This window comes from Schistocerca nitens, chromosome 6 (genome assembly GCF_023898315.1).
Source record: "Schistocerca nitens isolate TAMUIC-IGC-003100 chromosome 6, iqSchNite1.1, whole genome shotgun sequence".
Lineage (NCBI taxonomy): Eukaryota > Metazoa > Arthropoda > Insecta > Orthoptera > Acrididae > Schistocerca > Schistocerca nitens.
The window spans coordinates 686,573,103-686,594,517 of NC_064619.1; positions in this window are offsets into that span (position 1 = coordinate 686,573,103).

Genomic DNA, 21,415 nt, shown 5'->3' on the forward strand with positions numbered 1-21,415 from the left:
CACGACCACGAACTGCGGGCGCAAGAGACACACTTCACAGTTTTTTCTGAATGTGTGTCCACAATACTGTTTTGGTTTACTTAGATTGTTGTACTTCTGCTTCTTTGTTTTACCATTTCTTACACAAATATGGCACCGACCTTTCCCTGCAGGAGGCTGACGTGCTTCTGTTGTCACTTTTTTTATTTTCTTTTGTAGAATAGTCTCCATTGATTGAACAATTTGGTTAGATAACCCTCTTGCATTGGCACTTCTTTCTTCTACCTGCAATTTCACTAGTTCCATCCCAGGTTGCAGAAGATAAAGTTTCCGTTTGTTGTGTTTATTTTCATTCCATCTTGGATGTTGCTGGATGAATATGGTGGCTGCATTGATAGCACAAATGTCGATGAGAGAGTAAAATACAGATAGAGAATATCTCTTTGTTCCCCTCTTGCAGGTGAACATACGCGCCATTTGATCAATGGTATCAATTCCCCCATATTGGAATTATAATATGCATTTATCTCGGATTTATTCTTCTCTCCTCCAACAGTGCATTAATCTTGGTGCATTGTTGACATTAGTAAGTTTTTACTTGGTTTCGTTTTTGCTATGTAGGACACCAAAGTTACTGGAGGCCTACGTGTTGGGAACTGCACTAACTCACTGCAAGTTTACAAGATAAATAACAGCTGACTGACATCGACAATCACTTCCTCTGAAAGTAAACCGATTGTTGTGAATATCAAGAATACCAACCTACAAGAAACTAACTTGCATTGTTGTAGAGATGAGAAATACGAAATCCTACTAAGGGAAATTTTCTATATCATGGAAGAGGGGGGTTTCTTGGACCCGTAGTAAGTTTATTTATTTTTTATTTCAAAGCAGGAATTTTCTATAAAATATATTGACACTAACGTTTCAGAAAATAGCCAACAAACAATAACTCAAAGGGAATATGTAGTATGAAAGTTACTTGGGCAAAATCAGGGGACATAAAAAAATTGTGGGTTCAACTAACCCCTCCCTTAGGCGCCCTAGGGTTAACTGCCATTCTGTCTTCTGGTCCACCCTGCAGCATCAGGAGTAGAGGGGGAGCCGATAACGAAACAGAAAGTTCACTCGCAACGTTGCTCTTCGCGCATTTATTAAAAACTGCGCTAACGTAATACGATCGCGCATGTCGATAGGTGATAAGTGAGCCACGCCTGCCCTGCAGTGGCGCTGACAGCGCGCATCGCATCCCCGAGTTATTTGCGAATTAAAGAGAGAATCTGCCGCCGATGCGGCGCTGTTTACAGTTTTTTAATTAACGCTTCGGTGCTATCGCGCGCTGCACATGTACCGCGGTGGTTCGCCGCGGGTAATTGTACCACGCGGCGCACTGCGTGCACGTGCTAGTTGAGTGGGGGGGAGGGGGAAGGGTTGGATGGGTAGTGTAGGGGGGAGAGGGGGGAGGGAGGGGTGGTAGGCCGGCCCCTACTGCCCAGACTGCGCGGCTCCAGCGTTCAGCCGCTGACAACATTTAACTTGGATTGTATTTGCATAGCGCTATTAAATTTTACCGACTGCTGTTATAGCCCGGGGCGCTTCGTGGCGACCGAATAATTACTGCATATCAGGAGCAAATGGTCGCCGAACCGGCGTCTGCCAATATTTTCATTATAATTAAACAATTCCCGTGCTTTACGGCTGCGGAACATTTTTGTGGAAAATGGCTGTTCGATTCTTTTTTTCCCCCTCGCGTCTCTCTCTCTCTCTCTCATCTTTTTTTAGTATTACTGTTGTTGTTTGGGAGAGAAAGCAGCGCGAGATTCACTCAAAGAGATAATTCTGCCGGGCTTATTCGGCTCGTGGCTGCGACGAAAATTGTATATAACCTTGCTTTGATAATTCCGGCAACGAGCCGGTGGCTTTCATGCCTGCTAACGCGCACTACAGGCCGCGAGCTTTTCAAAAATGAAACTGTCATACACAGTCGGCCTTCGACATAACACGGACGTGTTGTAAAACCGTAATACGCCGATTTCGGACGCCACGCTCTTTCAAAATATTACTGCCGGTTTCTGTACCACTGCAGTTTCATCTCGATCCACCAGCAACGTGATGGTTGTACGTATAATCCGTCAAAATGCATCTCTCCGATGCAGAATAGGGTCAATATGTGACATTTTAGTTGACGACTGACAATCGAGCAATTACATTCTACTGATATAGGGGGATGGGACTTATAACGCCTCTTATTCTTGATGATTTGGTTTGATTTGTACTTGGCCTCGGCTAAAACTCGGCGACAGTCGGTAGAGTGTTGAGATCGTTATCAAGTTACGAAGACAACGTTACACAAAATAACAGCGCTGAACCGAAATGTCGACGTTTGCGTGAGATATTTACTTCACCAAGAATCGTAATTAATCGTTCGTAATCGATGGGTAACTGATTAATGATGAAATGATGATGATGATGATGAGTCCCATACTTCTTTACAGAGCGTAGGGGAGCGACGCGGGAGACCCGCGCCGCCTTACTAGGCAAGGTCCTAGTGCAGGTGGTTTGCCATTGCCTTCCTCCGACCGTAATGGGGATGAATGATGATGATGAAGACGACACAACAACACCCAGTCATCTCGAGGCAGGAAAAATCCTTGACCCCGCCGGGAATATTAATGATAAAACCAATACAGTCACATCCACAACAAATTCCCTACAAGCTGATCGTAATTTCAAGTATATAAGAAATCGTAACAGTGGGCTTGATATTTGAGTCACAGATTCTACACAAGCGCCGAGCGCTACAGTCAAATATTATCGCTGCGCGTAATTATTGGTTCAAATGGTTCAAATGGCTCTGAGCACTATGGGACTCAACTGCTGAGGTCATTAGTCCCCTAGAACTTAGAACTAGTTAAACCTAACTAACCTAAGGACATCACAAACATCCATGCCCGAGGCAGGATTCGAACCTGCGACCGTAGCGGGCGTAATTATTACTCGGGAGTTTCATGTCAATAATTTGATAGAATTTTAAATCACAAATGCACGACTTGGCACGAGAGGGTGTTTTATTGCACAATATCGGTCACTTCCTAAGCCTTGAGCCTTGAGAAGAAAACTTTCCCAGATGTTGGGGGGATTTAAATTTGTGGCGACGTCATTTATCCACTGCGCCAAAAACAGCGGATGAAAAAGCTGTTACTTCATAAAACATTATGGCTCTCATAGTGGTGACCCCGACGTTATCGTAGCAGAAGCATAAAGAAAATATATATACCGACGAGAATAATGAATTCAGAGACAAAAGCATGGGGCAGTGGAATCAAGATTGAAGACTACAGTCTGTTCGACCAAGGATCGCGGTCCACGCCCTTTGATTCGCCACAAAACGGAACGACAGATGCTAATTTGACAAATTTAATATAGTGGTTTCACATCTAAATTTAGGAGTGATAGAGCAAGTAGAAGAAACCTTGGCGCAACAAAATTACTTTGTGCTAAAGGAAGCTCTCTTACAGCATTATACGTTGTCACCAGATTTGCGACTTCAGAAAACTTTCGCATACGAAGATTTGGGCGACAAGACTCCGTCACAAGTACTCAAAGCCTTACGTACATTAGCCGGCCCGGAACTCCTACCTGAATAGTCTTTACGTCTAATATGGCTTCGTAAACTTTCTGCCAACATCCGTGCCGTCATTGCAGCAGAAACAGACTTACCATTGCAAGTCTTAGCAAAACAGGCAAACACCTTAACCGAAGTTTCTGCGTGTTCCGAATTCAACTACAGCCAGGATAGAGGCCCAAGAACGTGTAGTGTGATGGAATCTCACGTCAGTGAGCCAGGAACATGCAATAATACTTCCCAACAGCAGTGCTCATCGACCGAACCCACCATACAGCAACTGGCAGCACAAGTGACAAAACTCAACGTGCAAGTAACTTCACTCCACCAGCAGCTGCGAAGTCGCAGTTGGAAAAGACGAAGAAATGCTATCCAACAGGATTTGACAGATCAATGGTGCTGGTACCACAGACGCTTCGGTAACACTGCCCGTCAATGTATTCAACCCTGCAGCTACCCAAACTTAAAGGCGGGCGTTAAAGGGCGCTAACGTTCGTCAACAACAACATAGGCACCCGAGTCATAGCGTGATTCAAAGAGGTGAAAACGCCACGGTACCTGCAGTCAACCAATCACACCGATTGTTCGTGTTGGACCTCTCTTCAGGTGAAAGGTTTCTGATTGACACAGGTTCAGAAGTCAGTGTTTATCCAAGAAAGAGAGGTGATATACTCACGACAACAACGCAACATGTGCTGACTGCGGCAAACAATTCCAGAATATCTACCTATGGTGAGAAACAGTTGGCATTACATCTGAATTCCAACTTCCATCCAAAATGGACTTTTGTGGTTGCTGATGTGCCGAGTCCTATAACTGCAGCGGACTTTTTACGGAACTACCGACTTATGCCCGACCTGGTTAACCGTCGTTTGGTGACAGTTCCCACAGAAGGGATATTGCCTACTGCGTCTTCCGCGTCGGTTCAAGTGCAGTGCGATGTGCCCGTGTCTTTCCGCGCGAAGATTTCCGGCTCCTCTACCGCGTCATCCGCGTCGGGATATTGTGAAACGATTTCGTACCCGCAATTAAGCGGGGCGCACACGTGTGCGTCACGCAAGAAGACACCCGACAGTCGTAACGATTCGTATACTGTAGGCAATATCAGAGCACTGTCGGAGGAATCACTTTTTCGTAAACTGCTTCAAGACTTTCCAGCACTTACCGAACCCGTCAACGCAACCAGGAAATGCAGACACAATACTCAACACCACATCAGCACGACGCAAGGTCAACCCGTTGCCTTCCGCCCGCGGCGTCTGCCTCCAGAGAAGTTGCTCGCGGCGCGAGCTGAGTTCGACAGACTTCTAAAAACAGGTATTGTAAGTAGGTCTGATAGTTCATGGGCATCTCCAATTCACATGGTCCGTAAAAAAGACAATTCATGGAGAGTATGTGGAGACTACAGGGCGCTCAATGCCCGCACAATTCCCGACCGCTACCCAGTACCCAATGTGACTGATTTTAACAGTACGATTAGCAATGCCAAAAAATTAAGTGTGATTGATTGCGCCAAAGCATTTTCCCAGATTCCCATCGCTCCATCTGACATTAAAAAAACAGCAGTTATCACACCATTCGGTTTGTTTGAGTACAATTTTATGCCATTTGGCTTCAGAAACGCTGCCCAAACATGGCAAAGATTCATGCATGAGGTGCTTCGAGAATTACCATTCGTATTTTGTTATATGGACGACATTTTAGTATTCTCTGGTTCTGTATATCAGCATGTCGAACATCTGCAGCAGCTTTTCCGCCGGCTGACAGAGTATGGCATAATTATTAACGAAACAAAGTGCACGTTTGGAAAACGCGAGGTTAAGTTCCTGGGATATTTGGTTTCAGCAGCAGGCCTGTCACCTTTGCCTGAGCGGTTTGAAGCAGTACAACAGATGCCCCTTCCCACAACTTACAAACGACTTCGCAGATTTTTAGGCATGCTCAACTATTACAGATGTCACTTACCTAAATTAGCTGCCGCCTAAGAGCCACTCACAACGTTACTTGCAGGTAAAAATACAACACGAAATCGTAAAATTCCATGGAGTCCAGATGCTGAAGCAGCTTTCCATGACTTAAGTAAATGTCTTTCTCGGGCAACACTACTGGGACATCCAAGACTGAGCGCTCCTTTAGCGCTCATGGTTGATGCGAGCCAAACAGCAGTGGGTGCAGCGCTACAGCAAGAAGTTGATGGCAGATGGCAGCCGCTCGCACTTTTCTCTAAAAACCTGACTCGACAGCAGCAAAAATGGAGTGCTATTGACCGTGAGTTGCTTGCTATTTACTTAGCCATAAAGCATTTTCGCACCTCTGTCGAAGGGAGGCACTTTGCAATTTTTACCGATCACAAGCCGTTAGTAGCTATATTTCAACGAGACACAGAGCTCAATTCACCACGTCAGTGCAGGCAAGTCGAGTACATTGCACAGTTCACAACTGACGTTCGTCACATTTCAGGAAAAGACAACCTGGTCGCAGATTGCCTGTCTAGGAATTGTGACAGTTTAAATTCAATTCGTTGGACCGAGTTAGCGTCTAAACAACGAGAAGATCCTTTCTTGCGCCGTCTAATAGAGGAACAGAGAACTGCGCTGCAGCTCAGACGTGTGTCTGTCCCAAATGTTCCAGACGGAATTTGGTGTGATGTAGCAAAAGGAAAGGAGCGACCTTACATACCAGAACAATATCGTCGCGAGATTTATAGTGCACTACATAACCTATCACATCCAGGAGTACGAGCTACAGCCAAGTTAGTTTCCTCCAAAGTAGTGTGGCCTGGAATACAAAAAGATTGTCGTGCATGGGCGCGTGCATGCCTAACATGCCAGCGTAATAAAATCAGCAGACATGTCTTTGCACCTATTGCTGACTTCCCGACGCCGTCTGCTAGATTTTCACATATACATGTGGACATTGTGGGCCCGCTATCATGCTCTTCAGAACAACGCTATTTGCTCACAATCATTGATCGTTTTACCAGGTGGCCAGAAGTAGTTGCAATACCAGACATTTCTGCGGAGTCGGTTGCAAAAGCACTGTTGCATTCATGGTTCTCCAGGTTTGGCGTTCCGCAAAACATAACAACAGATCGCGGAAGGCAGTTTGAAAGCCAACTTTTCAATGAACTTTTACTACTGTGCGGGTGCAACCACCTACGCACCACAAGCTATCATCCATCTAGTAATGGAATGGTGGAACGACTACACCGCACGCTCAAAGCTGCATTAATGTGTAGTTCCACTTCATGGCCTGAAGCACTACCGCTGGTCCTACTCGGATTGAGAACGGCCGTGAAGGAGGACTTACAATGCTCTTCCGCAGAATTGTTTTATGGCGAGCAGTTGAGGGTTCCTGGAGAATTTATCGTTCCAGCATCTACACAGCCGTTCGCCCCTGAGCTATGCACGCAATTCGCGAGACAACTCAGCGTTAGAATGAGAAACATCAAACCCACTAACCCTGTCAGACATGGAGAACGGAGAGTGTTTGTACATAGAGACCTGCAAGCAACGTCCCACGTGTGGCTTAGGGATGATACGGTGCGCCCGCCGCTTGTTTCGCCTTACTCTGGACCATACAGGGTAATCACAAGAGGAAGGCACAGCTTCAAAATCGATAAGGATGGTAAAGAGGAGACAGTCTCAATTGAGCGGCTTAAACCTGCTTACACCGAAGAGGGTACACTCCTTCCTCGGTCTGCAAAATCACCCTCAAACGTGGAGACCAAAGAAACAGCAGAGAGTCTCGCCGAGCCCTCGGTTTCAGAAGAGGACAACGAAGCAGCAAGTGCAGAACAGGAGCAGCCATTGCCTGCACCAGATGTTTTCACGAGAGCTGGTAGAAAAAAATGGTTCAAATGGCTCTGAGCACTATGGGACTTAACATCTATTGTCATCAGCCCCCTAGAACTTAGAACTACTTAAACCTAACTAACCTAAGGACATCACACAACACCCAGTCGTCACGACTGGTAGAAAAATCAAGTGCAAGTTTCCCCACATACCTGATGCACCCGGTTTCAAAAGGAGGGGGGCTGATGTGGCGACCTCATTTATCCACTTCGCCAAAAACAGCGGATGAAAAAGCTGTTACTTCATAAAATATAAAGGCTCCCATAAATTATATGCTTCGGACCTATCACTGAAGTGCCATAAACCACTGGCTATTATGAATGAAAATTGCCTATCAGTGTTCGTTGCCTAAATCACTGTCTAAGTAATGTTTAGTTCAATTATCTAGTTAAAAGTTCACTTTATTCTAGTAGGTAAAAGTTCTCCGTTCGAATTCTAATGCCGTGGTATTTGAAGCCAGAAGATCGTATTACTGCGTCAAAATAGATCGCAATTGTTCAACCACAAAAACAATCTAAGTGTGCCTACATGTACGAGCATTCAAATATATGAGCTGCTTCGGCTAACTCTCGTAACGTAGTGACAATGCATTGAATTATGCTTAGTCATTGCTCACCATTCCCAAAGAGTACTCACACGGAGTATTCTTTGGGATCGTTGGTTCTACTTTGCGAATGTTAATTTATGCTAATTTTGCGTTTTATTATGATTTTGATTTTTAATTTTACTGAAATTTAATCTTTCTTTCGTAGATTGCTAAATTGTCAAGTCTTATTCCTGATTTAATTACTTGTTATTGTCCTAGTAATAGTGATAAATGGAACTTCGTTCGCTTATTCACTTTTCTGGGAATTTGGGACTTGCGGGGATATCTTTGGGGTATTGGGAGCTAATTTTTGATTTTTATTTCTCGTCCGAGGAAGTGGCATTACAAGCAGTAATACTGTACGTAATATTGTTGAGTTTTTCAGTGTTGTTATCAGTCTGAGATCGTGCGATCCAGATGAGAGTATCGTTGATTATCGTAAGCTAAATTTTCACGAAATGAATGTTGGTTCTGACTTACCATAACTGACTCTTTCCGGTACGACATAAAATTGCTTGAAATTATCCATCACTTTTCACACCAGTAATCTCATTTACACTCATGCTGTCAGCCCTCAGCGAGTGGTTTCGCTTTCGGTTTCCTTATAGAAATCATATACAACACAACTAACACGAATTCGTAAGAGATTTAATGAGGAGCAGCTTCCGTGAGCCAGTCCCAACAAGCCCGACATGAGAGCACTGTTCATTTTAAATTTTTCGACACTATTGTCTTTTTTTTTTTAAAAAAAAGAAAAAAATAGAACTTTCGAAGCAACGGGGATAACTCGATCGAAGCAGGAAATGTAAACATCGGGCGGTTACAATTACAGTGCAGCTACCCACAGAGGCCTACTGTCGGCTGTTGTTATCGTATGGCAACGAAGCTTGGTAGATATTCTAATGCGTTAATGCGCAACCGATTTACGCTGAAAAAAGAATTAGTTTCACTTTTGGCCACAAGGTGCATATCTGGCGCAATCGATGCAAGAGAGACGTGTCGAAATGTTTCCATATGGTACGGATTAGGAACGGGATGTGAAAATAAAAAGTCAAACAAGTGAGAAGTCCATAACGTTGATTTTAATTATTAATTACTGCTTCCACGATTTGTACAACATGGGCACCGGAAATGTCGACGAGATGCCGTACAATGCACTATCAGCCAAATCTGAACTATTTTTTTCAGAGTATATCCCTTCTGTATTAACTCATTAGCAGTCTACAAAGTTTCGCTGCCACGCTATAATTACTGCCCACACTGCACCTCCGTAAGCAGCTGCACTTTAATTGTAACTAACCAGTACGTCGCTTCGGATAACTGGTTTCAGCTAAAACTCGATATTTAGTTGCTGTTGTGGTCTTCAGTCCGGAGACTGGTTTGATGCAGCTCTCCATGCTACTCTATCCTGTGCAAGTCTCTTCAGCTCCCAGTACCTACTGCAGCCTACATCCTTCTGAATCTGCTTAGTGTATTCATCTCTTCGTCTCCCTCTACGATTTTTACCCGCTACGCTGCCCTACAATACCAAATTGGTGATCCCTTGATGCCTCAGAACATGTCCTACCTACCGATCCCTTCTTCTAGTCAAGTTGTGCCACGAACTCCTCTTCTCCCCAATTCTATTCAATACCTTCTCATTAGTTATATGATGTACCCATCTAATCTTCAGAATTCTTCTGTAGCACCACATTTCGAAAGCTTCTATTCTCTTCTTGTCCAAACTATTAATCGTCCATGTTTCACTTCCACACATGGATACACTCCATACAAATACCATCAGAAACGACTTCCTGAAACTTAAATCTTCGTCAGAAACACTTTCCTTGTCATTGCCAGTCTGCATTTTATATCCTCTCTACTTCGACCATCATAAGTTATTTTGCTCCCCAAATAGCAAAACTCCCTTACTACTTAAAGTGTCTCATTTCCTAATCTAATTCCCTCAGAATCACCCGACTTAATTCGACTACATTCCATTATCCTAGTGTTGCTTTTGTTGATGTCCATCTTATATCCTCCTTTCAAGACACTGTCCATTCTGTTCAACTGCTCTTCCAAGTCCTTTGCTGTCTCTGACAGAATTACAATGTCATCGGCGAACCTCAAAGTTTTTATTTCTTCTACATGAATTTTAATACCTACTCCGAATTTTTCTTTTGTTTTCTTTACTGTTTGCTCAATATACAGATCGAATAACATCGAGGAGAGGCTACAACCTTGTCTCACTCCCTTCCCAACCACTGCTTCCCTTTTCATGTCCCTCGACTCTTATAACTGCCATCTGGTTTCTGTACAAACTGTAAATATCCTTTCGCTCCCTGTATTTTACCCCTACCACTTTCAGAATTTGAAAGAGAGTATTCCAGTCAACATTGTTAAAAGCTTTCTCTAAGTCTACAAATGCTAGAAACGTTTGCCTGCTTCATTTACTGCATTTTTATATTTTCTTCTTTCATCAATTAAATTCAATATTGCTTCTGCTACCCAAGGATATCTACTAGCCCTCCTCTTTTTACCTACTTGATCCTCTGCTGCCCAAGTTACCCACTCCTCTTCTACTGTATTTCTTTCCCCCATTCCTGTCAATTGTTCCCTTATGCTCTCCATGAAACTGTGTACAACCTCTGGTTTAGTCAGTTTATACAGGTCCCATCTGTTTAAATCCCACCTTTTTGCAGTTTATTCAGTTTGAATCTACAGTTCATAACCAATAGATTGTGTTCAGAGTCCACATCTGCCCCTGGAAATGTCTTACAATTTAAAACCTGGTTCCTAAATCTCTGTCTTACCATTATGTAATCTATCTGATACCTTCTAGTATCTCAGGGTTCTTCCATGTATACAACCTTCTTTGATGATTCTTGAACCAAGTGTGAGCTATGATTAAGTTATGCTCTGTGCAAAATTTGCAAAATTCTACCAGGCGGCTTCCTCTTTCATTTCTTACCCCCAATCCATATTCACCTACTACGTTTCATTCTCTCCCTTTCCCTACTATGGAATTCCAGGCACCCATGAATATTAAATTTTCGTCTCCCTTCACTTTCTGAATAATTTCTTTTATCTTATCATACATTTCCTCAATTTCTTCGTCATCTGCAGAGCTAGTTGGCATATAAACTTGTACTACTGTAGTACGCGTGGGCTTCGTGTGTATCTTGGCCACAATAACGCGTTCACTATGCTGTTTGTAGTAGCTTACCCGCACTCTTATTTTTTATTCATTATTAAACCTACTCCTGCATTACCCCTATTTGATTTTGTATTTATAACCCTGTATTCACCTGACCAAAAGTCTTGTTCCTCCTGCCACCGAACTTCACTAATTCCCACTATATGTAACTTTAACCTATCCATTTCCCTTTTTAAATTTTCGAACCTACCTGCCCGATTAAGAGATCTGACATTCCACACTCCGATCCGTACAACGCCAGTTTTCTTTCTCCTGATAACGACGTCCTCTTGAGTAGTCCCCGCCCGGAGATCCGAATGGGGGACTATTTTACCTCCGGAATATTTTATCCGAGAGGACGCCATCATCATTTAACCATACAGTAAGGCTACATGGCCTCGGGAAAAATTACGGCAGTAGTTTCCCCTTGCTTTTAGCCGTTCGCAGTACCAGCACAGCAAGGCCGTTTTGGTTAGTGTTACAAGGCCAGATCAGTCAACCATCCAGACTATTGCCCCTGCAACTACTGAAAAGGCTGCTGTCCCTCTTCAGGAACCACACGTTTGTCTGGCCTCTCTACAGATACCACTCTGTTGTGGTTGTACCTACGGTACGGCTATCTGCATCGCTGAGGCACGCAAGCCTCCCCACCAACGGCAAGGTCCATGTTTCATGGGGGGGGGGGGGGGGATATTTAGTTAATATTCATAAATTTCCTTCCATATATACTAATATTATAAATGCGAAAGAAACTCTGTCTGCTACGTCTCCACGACTAAATTGCTGAACCGGTTTCGACGATACTTGGTATGGGGATAGCTTGAGCGCTGACGAAGAATAAAGGCTACTTTATAAAATGTATAGAACAAGATATTTATTGATCTGAAGAATATTTCATGAATTAGAGAAAATATTTATTCTTTTAAAAAGCTATTTAGTTTTTAAGTTTTGAACTGTATCGTATTGGTTGATATTTTCTACATAATACGGTTCAAGGTAATGAATGTAATGAATACGATGCTTATACAGACCTCAACACGTCTAATCCAGTAGCTCTTTTATATTTTGCAAATTACAGCACTGAACCAATTTCGGCTGTACACGTTCTATAATGCTGCTCCAGTAGCACGATGCACGCATGCACGCTGCTGCTCTTGCCTCCCTGAATGCACGGATCGGCAGCAATGCTGCGTATGCGGACGCATCGTGCTTTCAGACAGCTCGGGAAGCGGCAAAGTTTTCGCACATCACGAGCTGTGCTTACCCAAATAGGCAGACAACATATCAGGGCAGGGCAGCTGATACTATTGCATGTACAGTAGCTCGCCATCATTCATCGTACTGATGTGGAAACAGAGCTGCAAGAAAGAGCTAGTAAACTTGAAAAAAAAATCCATAATTTTCAAAGCACTTTCCTAATTTCAGATTTGAAGTCGTCTACAGTGTGACAATTATTGAACTATATGAAAAATATTAGTTACAAACTACGGCGTGCACACACTTTATTCAACATGTAAACGTCACTACATATAAATACTTGTTTTGTAAATAAAACTGCCTTTTCCTGCTGCTACTTAATTTATTTATCCCATACGCGTTTCGCCTTATCTGGTTCTAAGACATCATCAGTGGGATCTACAACAATACGTTTTTGTTAGTCGCGATTTTTTGTAAAAAGTAGTTACTTACGATTTGTTGATCTGTGCTTCCTCACATCTGGTCTGGAGGTAGCACTACCACTTTTATTACTATCGTATAGGCACAACTTTGCGTTCTGACCTTCTTCACCCTGTCAACCATGTATCTCATTCTTTTTCGTGGTGTACTATCGTTCTTTTGCCACTAGATATAACTATTTCGTCGGACACTGCTTTTCACAACGTAAATATTGTGACTCCATTACGTGTTTCCTCCTCTTTGATATGTTTGCCTGCTTCTTGCCAACTTAACGAAGTACAAAGTATATGTTCAAGGCTAACTTCCATTCGTGTGTGTGTATGAGAGAGAGATAGAGAGAGAGAGAGAGAGAGAGAGAGAGAGAGAGAGAGAGAGAAAGAGAGACGACGACGAAGACGACGACGACGACTACTTTTTTTTGTTGGGATGTTGGTGGTTTGAATTGTATGGTGTTGTATTAGCTGTTAGCGAGTGGCTGAAAACTTTGGTGCCAGCTGATTTGACTTTTCGTTTCAATATTCTGTGGAGGGGTTCATGGATAGGTGAGTGTAAGGATGTTGGGTGGTATTATTATTATTATATTAGACAGTATTATTATATTAATCCTCTTGGGAGCGTTATTCTATTATTTTATCTATTAGTGTAAATAATGAATTGCTTGGCACGTATACTTGGTCATTCAACAGGGTTTTCCTTCCTGCTTTGGTTTTCTGTATGTGGTAATTTTCTTGCAGAGTTAGGAGGTGTCTCTTATTGTTAATTCTAATTATTCTTGTTGTGGACTGACAAGAGCAGCCAGTCCACAATGAAGTAGCCGATAGGGCACGCGTCAAATCACGCCGTCTTGCGTTAAATCTGAAACAGGATATGTGGTAAAAGCTGTAAGGAAAAGAACGGAGCTTCTCATATACTTATCTTTAATTTCTTCTTGTACATCTCTATGGTGAACACAAGTGAGACTCTCTCCAGATATGGATAACTGCGCCTTGCTAGGTCGTCCGTACTACTGGGGCGAGTTCTAGTCAGTCTCTCGAGACCTGCCATGTGGTGGCGCTCGGTCTGCCATAACACAGTGGCGACACGCGGGTCCGACATGTACTAGAGGACCGCGGCCGATGTAAGCTACCACCTAGCAAGTGTGGTGTCTGACGGTGACACCACAATTCTCATGTCATCTTCTCTGGTGAGTAGTTCTTGGTCGTGTTCTCTTAAGTGATCTGCAAGTGTGGAATGGTTTGTCCCATATTTCCAGGCTCTCATGTGTTCTTTCTATCTGACATCAAATGTTCTCCCTGTTTGTCCTATGTATCTGCCTTCACAAGTGTTACACTGTAGTTGATACATACCTGGTATATGTCTCTGTTTTTTGTCACTTTTGGAGTGTATTTTTGGATAGAATTCTCTGTTGAGTATGCTATGTTTATTCCTAGTCTTTTGAAAATGTTGGTGATTTTGATGGGTGAGTTTGTGTTTGTAAGTCATTGTGTACCATCTTGTGTTTTCTTTCATCTTTTTCCGATTATCCTGTGTAGTTGTCATGAGACTGCCTGTTTGTGTTTGGTTCTGTTGTCTCGTTGTCTGTGGATTGGTGCTTTCTGCTTTTATGTTACTTTCAATTTTGTTGTTTAGCTTTGTGACTGTTTTATTATTGTAACCATTATTTTGTGGTATCTGCATTATTATGTCCAGTTCTTTTTGGCAGCTTTCTTTGGTGAGTGGTACTGTGTTGATTCTATGGATTATGTGTCGAAGTGCTGCTTGCTTTTGTGAGTATGGGTGGTTTGAGGATTGCGGAATGATAATGTCCATTGCTGTGGGTTTACGGTAAATTTCAAACATATCCTTATTTTTTTGTTTTTTGATTGTTCTATCCAGAAACTTAATTTGGTTGTTCTGTTCTCTTTCAATTGTGAATTTTATATTTGTATGTATCATGTTGATGTCAGTATGTCACTACACATATGTTGTCACTACACATATTCGGGTTTAGGTTATGTCATGTTCGATAAGCCTGCTATCATTGGTGATGATGTGGCGCAGACGAGTAGCGAAATTCTGCATAATCCGCTGAAGTGTCGGAACATCGATGCTATCGATGACCTCTTGAATGGCTGTTTTCAGCTCAGCGGTGGCCTCTGGGTGCCCCCAGAGCCAGAATGCGGCCCCCAGGCCTCCAGGACGTCAGACGCTCTCCCCCTTCGATGTGGTCGAGCTCCGTCTTGCATGAACCATGTCTATATGTCCACTCGATTCGGTCAACATACCATAAACGTGATTTACATATGAACGGAAGTGGCATGCTAAGAGGGACTTCAATTTGTGTTATAACGCACTGAATATTGCATATACACTCCTGGAAATGGAAAAAAGAACACATTGACACCGGTGTGTCAGACCCACCATACTTGCTCCGGACACTGCGAGAGGACTGTACAAGCAATGATCACACGCACGGCATAGCGGACACACCAGGAACCGCGGTGTTGGCCGTCGAATGGCGCTAGCTGCGCAGCATTTGTGCACCGCCGCCGTCAGTGTCAGCCAGTTTGCCGTGGCATACGGAGCTCCATCGCAGTCTTTAACACTGGTAGCATGCCGCGACAGCGTGGACGTGAACCGTATGTGCAGCTGACGGACTTTGAGCGAGGGCGTATAGTGGGCATGCGGGAGGCCGGGTGGACGTACCGCCGAATTGCTCAACACGTGGGGCGTGAGGTCTCCACAGTACATCGATGTTGTCGCCAGTGGTCGGCGGAAGGTGCACGTGCCCGTCGACCTGGGACCGGACCGCAGCGACGCACGGATGCACGCCAAGACCGTAGGATCCTACGCAGTGCCGTAGGGGACCGCACCGCCACTTCCCAGCAAATTAGGGACACTGTTGCTCCTGGGGTATCGGCGAGGACCATTCGCAATCGTCTCCATGAAGCTGGGCTACGGTCCCGCACAGCGTTAGGCCGTCTTCCGCTTACGCCCCAACATCGTGCAGCCCGCCTCCAGTGGTGTCGCGACAGGCGTGAATGGAGGGACGAATGGAGACGTGTCGTCTTCAGCGATGAGAGTCGCTTCTGCCTTGGTGCCAATGATGGTCGTATGCGTGTTTGGCGCCGTGCAGGTGAGCGCCACAATCAGGACTGCATACGACCGAGGCACACAGGGCCAACACCCGGCATCATGGTGTGGGGAGCGATCTCCTACACTGGCCGTACACCACTGGTGATCGTCGAGGGGACACTGAATAGTGCACGGTACATCCAAACCGTCATCGAACCCATCGTTCTACCATTCCTAGACCGGCAAGGGAACTTGCTGTTCCATCAGGACAATGCACGTCCGCATGTATCCCGTGCCACCCAACGTGCTCTAGAAGGTGTAAGTCAACTACCCTGGCCAGCAAGTTCTCCGGATCTGTCCCCCATTGAGCATGTTTGGGACTGGATGAAGCGTCGTCTCACGCGGTCTGCACGTCCAGCACGAACGCTGGTCCAACTGAGGCGCCAGGTGGAAATGGCATGGCAAGCCGTTCCACAGGACTACATCCAGCATCTGTACGATCGTCTCCATGGGAGAATAGCAGCCTGCATTGCTGCGAAAGGTGGATATACACTGTACTAGTGCCGACATTGTGCATGCTCTGTTGCCTGTGTCTATGTGCGTGTGGTTCTGTCAGTGTGATCATGTGATGTATCTGACCCCAGGAATGTGTCAATAAAGTTTCCCCTTCCTGGGACAATGAATTCACGGTGTTCTTATTTCAATTTCCAGGAGTGTATTTGGCCTTCAGCTTAATTTATAATTACTAGAATGAAAAATGCTCCTATCGCAGCACAAGAAAGGCGAACATGTCTACATGTACGTCTACGTGGTTATTCTGCAAAGGGTTCATAGAACCACCCCCTTCACATAATTCTCTGTTATTACACTCTCGAACAGAGCGTGGAAAAAACGAACCCCTATATCTTTCCGTGCGTGCTCTGATTTCCCTTATTTTACTGTGATCATCATTTCTCCCTAAATAGGTCGGCGTGAACAAAAATTTTTCGCATTTGGAGGAGAAAGTTAGTAACTGTAATTTCGTGAGAAGAAATCGCTGCAACGAGAAACGCCTTTGTTTTCGTGATGTCCACCCCATATCCTGTGTCACATCCGTAACACTCTCTGTCCTGTTTCTCGATAACACAAAACGTGCTGCCCTCCTTTGAACTTCTCGATGTACTCAGTTATTCCTGTCTGGTAGAGATCTCAGACCGCGCAGCAGTACTCCGAAAGACGACGGACAAGCGTAGTGTAAGGCAGTCTGTTGTATCTTCTAAGTGTTCTTCCGATAAAACGCAGTCTTTCATTCGCATTTTCCGCTGCATTTTCTATGTATTCTTTCTAGTTTACGAAGAACATAATTTTAATTCTTAGGTATTTGGTTGAATTTACGGCCTTTAGATCTGATTGATTTATCGTGTAACCGAAGTTTAACGGATTACTTTTAGCACTCATGTGGACGACATCACACTTTTCATTATTTAGGGTCAGTTGCCAATTTTCGCACCATACGGATATCTTATCTAAATCGTTTTGCAATAGGTTTTGATCTACTGATAGTATTACTAGACAATAAACCACAGCACCATCTACAAACAAAGTAAGGGATGTAAAGGAAGGGATCAAAAAGGTTTTGTTGCGCATAAAATCCGAATGCAGCTAGATTTTTTTTAAAGTGAGTTTTCAATTTTATCATAACAATGCATTTTTAATTTATTTTATTGACTTTAAACCATTTCCGCACATTCAACTCGCGTAAGAGTTAGCTGACTTTAAACCACCGCAACCGTACAATGGATAAAGATTAGTGGAGAAAAAAGTTTCGTTTTGACTTTCTGCAGTTATCTACCTTCGTGCAAAATTTCAATCGATTCGTACAAGTTTAAAGTACAGAAAAACTCTCAGAAAAATTCGTGTATGTGTGTGTGTTCAAATGGCTCTGAGCACTATGGGACTTAACATCTATGGTCATCAGTCCCCTAGAACTCAGAGCTACTTAAACCTAACTAACCTAAGGACAGCACACAACACCCAGCCATCACGAGGCAGAGAAAATCCCTGACCCCGCCGGGAATCGAACCCGGGAACCCGGGCGTGGGAAGCAATAACGCTACCGCACGACCACGAAATGCGGGCAATGTGTGTGTGTGTGTGTGTGTGTGTGTGTGTGTGTGTGTGTGTGTTCTTTCACGTAAAATCCAACGAAGATAGATTTTTTTCAAACGCTCAATACTTATCTTAGACCAAGGTACGATACACCGATGGACCAAATTTGAAGGATCGGTCTCGCTTCAGTCCGTAGTTATCTACGGGTGACTGTTCTGGCACGTAAAATCCGGGCAAAGCTGTTTGTTTTTGCACGTAAAATCCGAACGATGTACATATAAATGGCGCCATTATCTGATCATTAATTTCAGTCCATTTAAAATCTTTTTCAAAAGGAATTAATCGATTCCCGCGATCTGCCTAGGTTCCAACTCCGGTTCGTCGTTCCAACCTTGCTTAACATTCTGCAACATTCCTACAGTAACACAGATGTTAGAATAGCTACACAAATGGCTTCTGGTTAAATCAAACCTTTGTATCCCATGTTCCTAGCTCAAATACGAACCGAGCACCTAGTTCCCCACAAACGGTGATACTGCGCTCGGCCTTTTCATACAAGATGCAACACAAACCGAATATATGGCCAATCAAGGGAAACAAAGTTGAGCATTGTATTACAGAACGTGGAAAAGAAATAGATGAAGACGATATCATCAGAGATAGAATACTGTGAGAAGAATGCGATGAAGCACTGAAAGACCCAACTGGAATCAAGGCCCCGAGAGCAGACGGCATTTCTTCACACTTCTTGAGATATTTGGGATAGGCACCTGATACGTCAGATACGTGAGTCAGATGAAATAGCCATACAATTCGAGACGAATCTAATTGCTAAGCAGGTACTTACAGGTGTAAATGTTACCTAACTACCAGTTTAATAACTCATGGATGCAAAATACTGACGCGAATGGTTTAGGACAGAATGGAAAAACTGGTGAAAGGCGATCTCGTGATGAACCAGTTTTGGTTTTGGAGAAATATAGGAATACTCGAGGAAATACTGACCCTACGACTCCTCTTAGAAGATACATGAAATGTGTTCGCATCTGCGAATATGGACAACCATCAGCGTATTATGGAAAGCCTACACTGAAAATTTTTCCCGGACCGGGGCTGGAAGCTGTATTTCCAGCTTATGGGGAGCTGTCGCCTTACAATTACGCTATCCGTGCACGATTCACGATCATACCCAAACTTCCACATATCGTCAACCATGTGTCTACAATTTGCACTCGTTTCTCACGTTTCCACACAGTGGAGACATTTAACTGAAAGTCGTTTGCCCATTGTCGGTGGATAAATACGATACGGCAGTGACTGTGTGGTTCAGAAGTGCGATGTAGAGTTCCTATGGACATACATGCATGTCCGAAAGAACTTTGCTTCGTACTTGACAACACAGGTATTTCAGTATCGTATCGCCTTAGAAGATGGTTAAGGAAAGGCAAAGCTACATCTGTAGCATTTGCAGATTTACGGAATACAATGCTTTAAAGTGGGAAGGTGATTAGGGTAAAAAAACAAGGAGTGAAAACTTATCTGCTGCTTGTAAAGAAACCGCACCACAGTTATAAGAGCCGAAGAGCATGAAAGGTAAGCAACAGTTGTGGAGGGCGTGAGACTGCTTTGTAGCTTATCACACTGCGGAAATAGTGAAGAAAGCTGAGGCGAAATTTGGGATGGACACTATAATTGTAGAAAAAGAAATAAAAGCTTTGAGTTTTCTGGTGACACTGTAATTCTGTGAGAGATGGCGAAGGACTCTGATGATAAGCTGAACGGGGTATGGCACTTGAGTTTATCACGGCGTATAAACAACTTATGGGAATGCAGTGGGGTGACTTGTCCGACAATCGCTGTTATTTAGACGAGTGAACACCCAATCGTTTTCAACAATGGTGTAGCAGAATTAAATCAGGCGATGTTCTGATAATTGTATTATGAAGGAAGTCGAGTTTTACTGTTTGGGCAGCGAAATAACAGACGATGGCTAAAATTGCCGTGCTGCAAAATGTACTGTGTACTGGCAATATCAAGAAATTCTTTTTTGAAAAAGGGGAAATTGTTGATATCGAATATAAATTTAAATGTTAAGATTTTTTGTGAATTTGTCTGTAACGTAGTCTTGTATGGAAGTAACATGTGGACGACACACAGTTCAGACGAGAAGTGAACCTTTTTAAATGTTGTACTGCAGAAGAACGCTGAACATTAGATGGGCAGAACAAATAACTGATGGAGAGGTACTGAAAAGCAGTGGATGGGAGAGGAGGGGAATAATTGAACAACTTGAGTAAAGGAGGGAATAACAACTATGTCACAAACCAACAAGGCATAACAATCTTCTTCGTCTGAAGGGGTGGAGCGGCTGACCTGACGGCAACGTGGTACGTCAATACAGGCTTTCTGTCATTTGAGATGGGTCTGTATTTTCGCTTTAAATAACTGTATGGTGGCAGCACCGATGGCAGCGATATTTATGGGATTCAGGCGTAAGATTTAAAACATAATGGAAGTTAACAGAATAAACAATCATCTCGTAAAGCTTTTGTTTGTTTCACAACCCAAAACGTCGTCTCAGACGTCAAATGAAGCTGTGGACGTGTCACTCTGCACTAAACGACATCAATTAAGATAAATGATGTTTGGAAATCTACTAACTGAGGCTCGATTAAATATCAGAATATACACAGACTGAATTCACCATGACGCGTTACTAGAATTCTTCTCCGTATCCGATCGAGATTAAGCACTCAACACGGGGTAGAAACATCATTTGGTACGCATGTGAAACTACACAATTTCAGACACTTTACTGGTCTCATAACATATGATTTTATATGTATAGACCGAAGTGGAGAGTGAAATTTGTACCAAGGCCTGGAATCGAACCCCGGTCTCTTTCTTACTTGGCAGGTGCGTTTGCCACAAAATCATCTTGGCACAGTGGTTGCGACAACTGCATGGATTACCCTGGTGCCGCGCGGGGCAGCCGCTTGGTCCGAGGTGCCTTGTCACGGTTCGCGCGGCTCCCCCTGTCGGAGGTTCGAGTCCTCCCTCGGGCATGGGTGTGTGTGTTGTCCTTAGCATAAGTTAGTTTAAGTTAGAGTAAGTAGTGTGTAAGCCTAGGGACCGCTGACCTTAGCAGTTTTGCCCCATAGGAACTTGCCAGAAATTTCCAAAATTTAGGATTACGCTGGCACGCCCCTATGCAGATTCTCACTGCCGCCACAGTTGCTTCAATTTCCTCCTTTCACAGCAACTGAATTTTCGAGGCTCTCCATGTTGTGCAATAGCACCTCAGCATCCAGAACACGGAGAGCCTCTGCAGTTCTGTTCGTGTGCGACAAGGAATTTACAGTAGACTGGAATTTGGA